Source organism: Triticum aestivum, chromosome 4A (genome assembly GCF_018294505.1).
Source record: "Triticum aestivum cultivar Chinese Spring chromosome 4A, IWGSC CS RefSeq v2.1, whole genome shotgun sequence".
Taxonomy (NCBI): Eukaryota; Viridiplantae; Streptophyta; class Magnoliopsida; order Poales; family Poaceae; genus Triticum; species Triticum aestivum.
Window position 1 is genome coordinate 750,795,976 of NC_057803.1, and position 12,908 is coordinate 750,808,883.

General features: G+C 45.7%; 1 pseudogene; it reads right to left on the reverse strand.

The window, feature by feature from the left end:
- Positions 1–12,908, reverse strand: part of LOC123084603 (disease resistance protein RGA5-like) — a 28,123-nt pseudogene that overhangs the window by 7,433 nt on the left and 7,782 nt on the right.

Genomic DNA, 12,908 nt, shown 5'->3' on the forward strand with positions numbered 1-12,908 from the left:
CCTCTCTTAAGCAGGCCTTCTGGGCCTACCTCTTCTGTGATGCCCTGTTGGGCCTACTGGGCTAGCGGGCCTGCATCCTGGCCCAACTTGAATTTGGGTTTCTAGTCGTATGCAGGCCGCTGTGGCCCAGTAGGTGGGCTTTTTTTCTTATTTTTTTGCTTTATTTATTTTTGTGAATAACTTAACTTTGAAAATAGATTTTTCAGTGATTCTTTTTTCTTATGTTTAATATTAGTGTGTTTTATCATTATATTCAATTTGGTAATGCTTAGGTTATTTAAAAAATGAAATGCCTTTGTAACGGATGAGTTTTCGTCCGAAATCCTGATACTTCGAAACAAATTGTCCATTTTGTACACGAAGTGCATCCAGTTTTTGCGGTAACCCTCTCGACTTTTTTGCACATGTTATGTGGGTGAAACTATGATACCATGCCAACTTTCAACCTTTTCAGAGTTCATTTGAAATGCTTTTCAATTTCAGGGTCATTTAGCTGAAAAAAATCAGTAAATGCATGAAAGAATTTGCTTGCACATAAAATTTCTTCGCGTTTCAAATGCCAAAACACATAGCTACCCTAACTATTACAGACATTCCCTCCTGGGTGTGAAACACAGAAGAAAGTGATGATAGTGAAGCCGATCACATCCCAGATCTTTGGGTGTGAAACTTTTTCTTCGCGTGTGTCCCTTTGCGCCGTAACCATGGAAAATCTTCATCATTTAACGGGATGCTCGGGTCAATATTCACTGTGAATGGAGAAATTTCATCAAACTTTTCATAATATTCTGACTTGTCTGTCTTGTCATCCACTCCCACGATGTTTTTCTTCCCAGAAAGAACTATGTGCCGCTTTGGCTCATCGTACGATGCATTCGCTTCCTTATCTTTTCTTTTTCTTGGCTTGGTAGACATGTCCTTCATATAGAAAACTTGTGCCACATCATTGGCTAGGACGAATGGTTCGTCTGCATACGCAAGATTGTTGAGATCCACTGTTGTCATTCCGTACTGCGGGTCTTCCGTTACCCCGCCTCGTGTCATATTGACCCATTTGCACCGAAACAAAGGGACCTTTAAACCACATCGATAGTCAAGTTCCCATATGTCCTGTATATAACCATAATATGTTTCCTTTCCCGTCTTGGTTTCTGCATCAAAGCGGACACCACTGTTTTGGTTGGTGCTCTTCTTATCTTGGGCGATCGTGTAAAATGTATTACCATTTATCTCGTACCCTTTGAAAGTCATTATATTCGAAGATGGTAACTGGGACAACAAGTACAGGTCATCTTCAATAGAGGTGTCATGCATGGTACGTGTCTGCAACCAGCTGGCGAAACTCCTGGTTTGTTCACGTGTAATCCAGTCATCAGACCGCTCCGGGTGTTTGGAGCGTAGCAAATTCTTGTGTTCATCCATATACGGAGCCACCAAGGTGGAATTCTTTAGAACTGTGTAGTGTGCTTTAGTGAGAGAATGTCCATCCATACATATTATTTGTTCCCCTTCTAGCGTGCCTTTTCCATCCAGTCTGCCCTTATGCCGCGATTCAGGAACACCAATCGGCTTAAGGTCAGGAATAAAGTCAATACAAAACTCAATGCCCTCCTCATTTTGATGGCCCTTGGAGATGCTTCCTTCTGGCCTAGCACGGTTATGAACATATTTCTTTAAGACTCCCATGAACCTCTCAAAGGGGAACATATTGTGTAGAAATACAGGACCCAAAACGTTAATCTCTTCGCATAGGTGAACTAGGACGTGCGTCATGATGTTGAAGAAGGATGGTGGGAACACCAACTCGAAACTGACAAGACATTGCACCAAATCATTCTGTAACCTTGGTATGATTTCTGGATCGATTACCTTCTGAGAGATTGCATTGAGAAATGCGCATAGCTTCACAATGGCTAATCGAACGTTTTCCGGTAGAAGCCCCCTCAATGCAACCGGAAGCAGTTGCGCCATAATCACGTGGCAGTCATGAGACTTTAGGTTCTGGAACTTTTTCTCTGCCAAGTTTATTATTCCCTTTATATTCGACGAGAAGCCAGACGGTACCTTAATACTGAGCAGGCATTCAAAGAAGATTTCCTTCCCTTCTTTGGTAAGAGCGTAGCTTGCATGACCCTGATGTATGCCGTCTTCTCCGTGCATACGTTGCTGGTCCTCCCGTGCCTCAGGTGTATCTTTTGTCTTCCCATACACGCCCAAGAAGCCAAGCAGGGTCACGCAAAGATTCTTCGTCACGTGCATCACGTCGATTGCGGAGCGGACCTCTAGGTCTTTCCAATATGGCAGGTCCCAAAATATAGATTTCTTCTTCCACATGGGTGCGCGTCCGTCAGCGTCCTTCGGAACAGGTTGTCCGCCAGGACCCTTTCCAAATATCACCTTCAAATCCTTGACCATATCATGTACATCAGCACCAGTACGGTGGCGAGGCTTCATACGGTGATCCGCCTCACCTTTGAAATGCTTGCCTTTCTTTCTTACGGGATGCCTGCTTGGAAGAAATCGACGATGTCCCAGGTACACATTCTTCTTACAACTATTCAAATATATACTGTCGGTATCATCCAAACAGTGCGTGCATCCGCGGTATCCCTTGTTTGTCTGTCCTGAAAGGTTACTGAGAGCAGGCCAATCATTGATGGTCACGAACAGCAATGCCTTTAGGTCAAATTCCTCCCCCATGTGCTCATCCCACGCACGTACACCTGTTCCATTCCACAGTTGTAAGAGTTCTTCAACTAATGGCCTTAGGTACACATCAATGTCGTTGCCGGGTTGCTTAGGGCCTTGGATGAGCACTGGCATCATAATGAACTTCCGCTTCATACACAACCAAGGAGGAAGGTTATACAAACATAGAGTCACAGGTCAGGTGTTATGGTTGCTGCTCTGCTCCCCAAAAGATTAATGCCATCTGCGCTTAGACCAAACCATACGCTCCTTGCGTCATCTGCAAACTCCTTCCCGTACTTTCTTTCGATTTTTCTCCACTGCGACCGGTCAGCGGGTACTCTCAACTTTCCATCTTTCTTACGGTCTTCTCTGTGCCATCGCATCGCCTTGTCATGCTCTTTGTTTTGGAACAAACGTTTCAACCGTGGTATTATAGGAGAATACCACATCACCTTGGCAGGAATCTTCTTCCTGGGGCGCTCACCCTCGACATCACCAGGCTCATCGCGACTGATCTTATAGCGCAATGCACCACATACCGGGCAAGCGTTCAAATCCTCGTACTCACCGCGGTAGAGGATGCAATCATTAGGGCATGCATGTATCTTCTGCACCTCTAACCCTAGAGGGCAGACAGCCTTCTTTGCTTCGTACGTACTCTCGGGCAATTCGTTGTCCTTTGGAAGCATATCACTTATCATTACCAGCAACTTTCCAAATCCCTTGTTAGATACACCATTCTCTGCCTTCCATTGCAGCAATTCCAGTGTGGTGCCCAGCTTTTTCTTGTCACCTATGCAATTCAGGTACAACAATTTTTTGTGATCCTCTTACATGCGCTGCAACTTCTTCTTCTCCAAATCACTTGCGCAGTTTCTCTTTGCATCGGCAATGGCCCGACCTAGATCATCAACGGGCTCATCTGATGCCTCTTCTTCAGCTTCTTCCCGCATTGCCGGCTCAGCTTCTTCCCGCATTACCGGCTCAGCTTCTTCCCCCATTGTTGTATCATCGTATTCAGGGAACCCATGGCCAGGATAGATGTCGTCGTCCTCTTCTTCTTCATTGTATTCCATCATAACCCCTCTTTCTCCGTGCTTGGTCCAAACATTATAGTGGGGCATGAAACCGGAGTCAAATAGGTGGATGTGAATGGTTCTTGACGTAGAGTAATTGCGACCATTCTCACAGCCAGCACATGGACACGGCATAAAACCATCCGCCCGCTTGTTTGCTTCAGCCGCAAGCAGAAAAGTATGCACGCCCTCAACGAACTGGGGAGAGCATCGGTCATCGTACATCCATTGCCGGCTCATCTTCATTACACAACACCGAATAGACCAAATTAATACAAGTTCATACATAAAGTTCATACAACACTTAAATGCAACAAACAAATAACTCTCTAGCTAAAGCATTTAAATGCAACAACAAATGCGAGCAAGATCGCAACTAAGGTAACAATTGATCCAACAGCATAATGATACCAAGCCTCACTATCGATGGCATATTTTCTAATCTTTCTAATCTTCAAGCGCATTTTCTCCATCTTGATCTTGTGATCATCGACGACATCGGCAACATGCAACTCCAATTCCATCTTCTCCCCCTCAATTCTTTTCAATTTTTCTTTCAAGTACTCGTTTTCTCTTTCAACTAAATTTAACCTCTCGACAATAGGGTCGGTTGGAATTTTCGCTTCACATACCTCCTAGATAAAAATATCTATGTCAACTTGATGGGCATAATTTTTCATAAACACGAAATGTAACAAATAGTTTTAAAAGAGAATATACCACATCCGAATCATAACAAGGACGAGGGCCGATGGGGACGGATATCAAAACCATGGCACTATGTATAACAAACCACATACGGGTAAGATAATTATTACATGATTAACTATATATCCAAATCACACAAACATCAATTTTTTATATAAAATTTCATGAACAAGAGGCTCACCACAAGGTGGTGCCGGCGACGGGACGGTGCGGGCGATCGACGGTGGTTACGACGGAGATTTAGAAGGCACTAAGTAAACCACACCTACATATGCAAACTAAGTGTTATTTTTGACCTCAAATTGCATATAAATCAAATACTAGCACATATATATATTTCCTCCCAAATTACTAAACTCACAAATTAATAACTATATAAAGCATTGCAAGAGCTAATCTAGCAATGAGAGATGAAAGGACAAAGTTGCTAACCTTTGTGATCACTTGAATGGATGGGGGCCTTCAAATCTTGACAAATTTTGGGCAAAATGTGGGATGAGCTCGAGGGGAAGAGGAAGAACAGAGAGGAGAGGAGAGGGGAAAGGGGGAAGAACAGAGCGAGCTGGACGAAGGGTTTATATGCAGGAGGACCTATAGTACCGGTTCGTGCCACGAACCGGTACTAAAGGTGCTGGAGGGGGCCCAGACTGACAACATCCTGCCACCACCCTCATTAGTACCGGTTCGTGGCACGAACCGGTGCTAAAGTTTCGCCACGAAACGGTACTAATGAGAGCGGCCCGGCTAGCCATTGGAACCGGCACTAATGTACACATTAGTGCCGACTCTAATTCAAACCGGCACTAATGTGCTTCACGTTTGACCCTTTTTCTACTAGTGTCATATCCAACACCATATCATGGACGCGACATCCAATTATGGTTCCATGATGCATTTGCTTGCTTAAATACCAGGAATCCTCTACCGGCATTATCATGCTTTTGTTCACCAGCTCGTTGAAATACCTCTCACCAATCTCAAACAGTCCTACCCCTTGTTCCTCATGGATAAAACCTTCACCGATCCACTTCCATATCAAACTATCTTTTTCAATCAGATAGTCTTCAGGATAGATGCTCAGATACAATAAGCAAGTCTTGAGGTGACAAGGTAGCTCATAATAGCTAAATAAAAGTATTTTTCTCGTGTTCTCCACGTCTTTATTTTCTTCATGTCCAAAACCAATTGAAGTGTATACCTTGGACTAAAACTCTACAGGTTTACTAGCAAGCAAACTAGCAAATGTGATGATAGCCAATGGTACACCACCACATTTATGTAAAATTTTATCATATACCTCTGCTGGCAGATGATTAGGCCCTTCTATTGCACCACAAGATAATCTTCTATGAAATAAATCCTTGGATAAATCAAGAGAAAGTGGTTGTAGCTTGTATACTTCACTGGCCGTTGTGGCGACTTCGAGTATATGAGTAGTTGTGATTATCCTGCTTCCACAATTGTTACACACCAATATCTTTAGCGCAGAGTATATATCAAATTAGTGGAAATATTTTATAAGGTCCCTAAGTATTCAAAATATCTGTAAAAAGAGGGTGCATGCATGTCAGCCAATATGTTGAGGAATCTAAAGTTACATTGTTGACTCAGGACAAGGAGGGGTCCAGGAGAGAGACATGTATGCATGAACAGAGTTTAATTCCATTTCATCGTCCAGAATTCTAGTTTTGGTTAACAACATTTCCAAATCTAGATACTTTCAGTTATTAGATATATTTTTGAATTGACACGAATTATAAGAAGTTCTAGAATATCAACACCGGCAACGATTCGAGGGTAAGTCGCAACCCAAATTATAGCAAAGAAGATATGAAAACTTGATACAATACACTTTTTCGTAAAGTCTCCCCTCCCCTGCGCCGCCCCTCCCCTCCCCTCCCCTCCCCTCCCCTCCCCCGCGCCGCCCCTAGTGGGCGTCTCGGGGGCAACTCCCCCCTCGTCGAAGTAGCCCCTCTCCCTCCCCTCTCCCCCTCGCTGCCGCACTCTCCCCCTCGCAGCCGCACGAGGCTGCCGCCGGGCAAGGCCCATGGCGCAGCCGGGGACTACGGCTGCGGGGCATGCGCTGCTCTGGTTCACATCGGAGGGTCTTGGATCTGGGAGGCGGCCCCCGGTGAGGCCCCTTGTCGCCTGCGGCGAGCAGTGGGGTGGGCACGGTGTCGGCGATCTGGTCGGGTGGCCGGCGGATCTTCGGTGGGCTGGGACCTCAAGTGGCTGCCCTGGTGGCTGGCGGTGTCAGATCTGGCTGCTGGCCATCTTCCCCTGCTCGGTGCGTTTCACCCTCGATGGTCCCTCCGGATCGAGCACAACTTCGGTAAGGAGACGAGGCCCGAAGAAACAGTTGAGCTCGGATGAAAGGTTTGAGATCACAGCAATCGCGCCCGACGGCGAACCGATTGAACCCATCCAGACAAAGAACCCATTTTCTGCTCAGTGCGGGGTTCTTGTTAGGGACAAGATCCCGATCAGCATCCAGCAATGGTATAAGCCTAAGGAGGAAGACCCTGAGGTGTCTTATGTCAATGATATGGAGAAAGATGATCTTTGGACTCAGCTGAAGGCAAATTTCACCCTACCGCCAGAGGAAGATCCGGAGAAGCCAGTTAAAGAGCAATTAATCAAGTCTTGTGCTCTTTAGAAGATGGCAAACCTATTCAGGAGGTGGAGGAAAGAGCTGAACAAGTTTGTCGACAAAGAAGAGACACCAGAATTCATCGGCAAATATGAGAAGATCAAAGATCACTGGCCCGCATTTGTGGCCCACAAGACATCGGAAAAGAGTAAGAAGATGTCGGTGACAAACAAGCAAAATGCTGCGAAGAAGCAGTTTCACCATCGCACGTGGTCAGCTGGCTACCTCAAAGCCCGGCCTAAGTGGTTCGTAAGGGCCTTTAGTACCGGTTCATGAACCGGGACTAATGGGTCGTTACTAATACCTCCCCCCTTTAGTCCCGGTTCTAACACAAACCGGGACATATGGGCCTCCACGTGGCCTTACCTCCCCCCTTAAGAATATCCGTCCCTGCATATTATTGAGTCCTTTCCAAGCGTGCCTTTTCCAGTCAGTCTCCCCTCATACCGCGATTTAGGGAGACCTATCTTCTTAAGGCCAGGAATGAAGTCAACACAAAACCCGATGACATCCTCTGTTTGATGGCCCATGGAGATGCTTCCTTCTGGCCTAGCGCGGTTACGGACATATTTCTTTAGGACTCCCATGAACCTCTCAAAGGGGTACATATTGTGTAGAAATACGGGGCCCAGAATGACAATCTCGTCAACTAGATGAACTAGGACGTGCGTCATGATATTGAAGAAGGATGGTGGGAACACCAGCTTGAAACTGACAAGACATTGCACCACATCACTCCTTAGCCTTGGTATGATTTCTGGATCGATCACCTTCTGAGATATTGCATTGAGGAATGCACATAGCTTCACAATAGCTTCACTGAGCAGCGCATTCCCTTGGACCACTTACGCCGGGCTTTGAGGAAGCCACCTGACCCCGTGCGATGGTGAAGCTTCTTCTTCGCAGCATTTTTCTTGTTTGTCTCCGACATCTTCTTACTCTTTTCCGATGTCTTGTGGGCCACAAATACGGGCCAGTGATCTTTGATCTTCTCATATTTGCCGATGAATTCTGGTGTCTTTTTTCCTTGACAAACTGGTTCAGCTCTTTCCTCCACCTCCTCATTAGGCCTGCCATCTTCTTAAGAGCACAAGACTTGATTAATTTCTCTTTAACTGGCTTCTCCGGATCCTCCTCTGGCGGTAGGGTGAAATTTGCCTTCAGCTCAGTCCAAAGAACTTCTTTCTGCATATCATTGACATAAGACACCTCAGGGTCTTCATCCTTAGGAGGCTTATACCATTGCTGGATGCTGCTCGGGATCCTGTCCCTAACAAGAACCCCGCACTGAGCAGAAAATGCCTTCCTTGTCCGGATGGGTTCAATCGGTTCGCCGTCGGGCGCGATTTCTATGATCTCAAACTTTTCATCCGAGCTCAACTTTTTCTTCGGGCCTCGTCTCCTTACCGAAGTTGTGCTCGATCCGGAGGGCTAGAAATTATAAGGAAGAAAGATGACAGTAATTAATATGTGTACATATACCAAAACAATGGATGCATCAATTAACTAGTCAGCACGGGCTTAACTAATATATATATACCTGGCCGGACTCGGTTCGGTGACCGGAGCAGTCAGCACGGTCTCCTTCATCTTGTACCTCCATTATGTCACCGGAGCCATCATGAACATAGTCCTCCTCTTGTACTGGCATTAATGGGTCGAAGCCATCATAAACATAGCCGTCTTCTTCATCCGGCTGACCAATGGTGTCGATCAGAAATGACGCAACATCATCACTTCCATTTGCGATTATCTCCCCCGACATCGCTTCTGTTTCTTCGTCTCGGGAGTGCTCCATAGTTTCTGCAAATATTTACAACATGTCAATTATTATTCAAACATGGTACATAGTGGCAAACGTAGATCTAGCTAGCTAATCACAATAAGGAATCATGTTAGTGTCCTCGATGCTGCTTCTCTAGGGTTTTGGGGTCGCCTCGACACAAAGCTTCAAGGGTTTGGGGTGGCCTCGACGATAACGCTCTTTTAACTTGATAAATTTGGGTGGCCTCGAGAGAGTTAATTTGTCAGGTAGGGGCGCGGCGGGAGGGGGTAGGAGACCTGCAACATCGTTTTCTCTCTAGGGTTTGGGTGTCCTCGACATACATATACATGGGAAAATAATGTTATCGGGGAGGGGGTATCGGTACCACCCCCTCGTGTTGAAGTTTCTTCTTTCTCCTTTCCTTTCTTTCTTCTTCTCCTCTTCTTTTTCTTCTTCTCCCTCGAGAAAGGAAAATAATTAAGGAAAAGGAAGAAAAGAGGAAGAAGGAAGAAGGAAGAAGAAGAAGTAAAAGAAGAAAAAAAAGGAGAAGAAGAAAAAATAGAATTTTTTTTTCTTCTTCTCCTCTATTCCTTTCTTCTTCTCCTCTTCTTTTTCTTCTTTTTTCCTCTTCTTATTTATTTCTCCTCTTCTTCCTCTCCTCTTTTTCTCCTTTCTTCCTCTTCTTATTTTCCTTCCTCTCATTCTTTTTCTTCTTCTTCTTCCTTCTTCCTTCTTCCTCTTTTCTTCCTTTTCCTTATTTTACTTTCTCCTCTACACTAACCTAAAATGCACTAACCTAAAATCGATCGATATCTACTAACAACCTAAATATAAAATTAATACATATATGAAAAAACATATATAAACAAAAAAATGCTATGAACATTATATTCATACATACATATATAGCCACATCCATTCATCATATATATATAGCTACCACATACATATATACATTATACATATGAAAAAATGCAATGAACAAAAAAATACACTTATGAAAAAAAATACTATGAACATGTACACATATATACACATACAAACATATATACACAAAAAAATGCAAAAAATGCTATGGAGGAAAATGCAGGGCAGGGGCGGCCGGGCGGCGCGCGCGGCGGCCGCGCAGGGCAGGGGCGGCGGCGCATCGGCCGCGTAGGACAGGGGCGGCGCGTGGTGGCCGCGCAGGGCAGGGGCGGCGGCGCGGCGGCCGCGCAGGACAGGGGCGACGCGCGCCGACCGCGTAGGGGCGGCGGCGCGGTGGCCGCGCAAGGGCGCGGGACGGGAGGGGCGCGGGAGCAGGCTATGCTCACAGGGGGCGGCGGCGACGACGGCGACGGCAAGGTGGAGCAGGGGCGTCGGGCAGCGACGGCGACGAGGAGGAGCAGGGGCGTCGGGGGAGAAGTGGGCGATTTGGCCGGAAACTGCTAAGTGCTGCTTATATAGCACAGCCTTTAGTCCCGGTTGGTGGCTCCAACCGGGACTAATGCCCCCTTTAGTCCCTGTTGGTGCCACCAACCGGGACCAAAGACCTCTTTTTCGGCAGCCCAAAGGGCGGGAAGCTGCGGCCTTTAGTCCTGGTTGGTGGCACCAACCGGGACCAATGCCCCCCCTTTAGTCCCGGTTGGAGCCACCAACCGGGACCAAAGGCCCCTGTGCTGCCCGCATCGGGGCCAAAGTTTAGTCCCACCTCGCTAGTTGAGAGGGGCGCGCAGTGGTTTATAAGCCCCACTGCCGCACCCCTCTCGAACTCCTCTCTACTGCAGGCTTATGGGCCTACTTGCTACTGCTTTGCCTGATGGGCCTTCTGGGCCTACTGCAGGCCTGAATCCTGGCCCAAAGTAGGGATTCAAGTCGTATTCAGGCCGTGGGGGCCGAGTAGGGGGTATTTTTTTTGTTTTTTTGTTTTCTCTACTTATTGTTGCTATTTTTATTTTTTCCAGTTTTTTTTGTTTTGTTTTCTGCATTATTTATTTTGTTTTGTTTTTTTGCTTTATTTTTTAATTCTTTTTGCTTTTAGTTTTAAGGAAAATTATAAACTTTCCACTTTTTTTGTTTTTTGTTTTCTTTCTTGCTTTATTTATTTTATTTTGTTTCTACTTACAACAAAATACATATTGTTGCTATTTTTAATTATTGCGAGGGCCGAACCATAAGACATTAAAGCATTTCAAATGAACTCTGAAAAAGTTGAAAGTTGGCATGGTATCATAAATTGACCCACACATAGCATGTGCATGTACAAAACGGACAATGGTATCATACTCGTCAGTTACAAAGTTGGCATGGTATCATCATAATAGTTGCAGGAGAAAGTCTTCACTTTTTCTTCGCTTGTGTCATTTGCTTATTGCGCCGTAACCATGGATAATCTTCATCGTTTATCAGGATGCTGGGGTCAGCCTTGACTTTAAAGGGAGGAATTTCATGAAACTTTTCATAATCTTCAGACATGTCTGTCTTGTCCTCCACTCCCACGATGTCCCTTTTTCCTGAAAGAACTATGTGGCGCTTTGGCTCATCGTATGATGTATTCGCTTCCTTATCTTTTCTCTTTCTCGGTCTAGTAGACATGTCCTTCACATAGATAACCTGTGCCACATCATTGGCTAGGACGAACGGTTCGTCAGTGTACCCAAGATTTTTCAGATCCACTGTTGTCATTCCGTACTGTGGGTCTACCTGTACCCCGCCTCCTGACAGATTGACCCATTTGCACTTAAACAAAGGGACCTTAAAATCATGTCCGTAGTCAAGTTCCCATATGTCCACTATGTAACCATAATATGTGTCCTTTCCCCTCTCGGTTGTTGCATCAAAGCGGACACCGCTGTTTTGGTTGGTGCTCTTTTGATCTTGGTCAATCGTGTAAAATGTATTCCCATTTATCTCGTATCCTTTCCAAATCAATACAGTCAAAGATGGTCCCCTGGATAACAAGTACAGCTCATCACAAACAGTGTTGTCACCTCTGATACGTGCTTCCAACCAACTGCCGAAAGTCCTGATGTGTTCACATGTAATCCAGTCGTCGCACTGCTCCGGGTGTTTAGAGCGCAGACTGTTCTTGTGTTCATCGACATACGGGGTCACCAAGGTAGAGTTCTGTAGAACTGTGTAGTGTGCTTGAGACCAAGAATATCCGTCCCTGCATATTATTGAGTCCTTTCCAAGCGTGGCTTTTCCAGTCAGTCTCCCCTCATACCGCGATTTAGGGAGACCTATCTTCTTAAGGCCAGGAATGAAGTCAACACAAAACCCGATGACATCCTCTGTTTGATGGCCCATGGAGATGCTTCCTTCTGGCCTAGCGCGGTTACGGACATATTTCTTTAGGACTCCCATGAACCTCTCAAAGGGGTACATATTGTGTAGAAATACGGGGCCCAGAATGACAATCTCGTCAACTAGATGAACTAGGACATGCGTCATGATACTGAAGAAGGATGGTGGGAACACCAGCTCTAAACTGACAAGACATTGCACCACATCACTCCTTAGCCTTGGTATGATTTCTGGATCGATCACCTTCTGAGATATTGCATTGAGGAATGCACATAGCTTCACAATGGCTAATCGGACGTTTTCCGGTAGAAGCCCCCTCAATGCAACCGGAAGCAGTTGCGTCATAATCACGTGGCAGTCATGAGACTTTAGGTTCTGGAAATTTTATTCTGGCATATCTATTATTCCCTTTATATTCAACGAGAAGCCAGTCGGGACCTTCATACCGAGCAGGCATTCAAAGAAGATTTCTTTCTCTTCTTTCGTAAGAGCGTAGCTGGCAGGACCTTCATACTGCTTCGGAGGCATGCCCTCTTTTTCGTGCAAGCGTTGCAGGTCCTCCCGTGCCTCAGGAGTATCTTTTGACTTCCCATACACGCCCAAGAAGCCTAGCAGGTTCACGCAAAGGTTCTTCGTCACGTGCATCACGTCGATCGAAGAGCAGACCTCTAGGTCTTTCCAGTAGGGTAGGTCCCAAAATATAGATTTCTTCTTCCACATGGGTGCGTGTCCC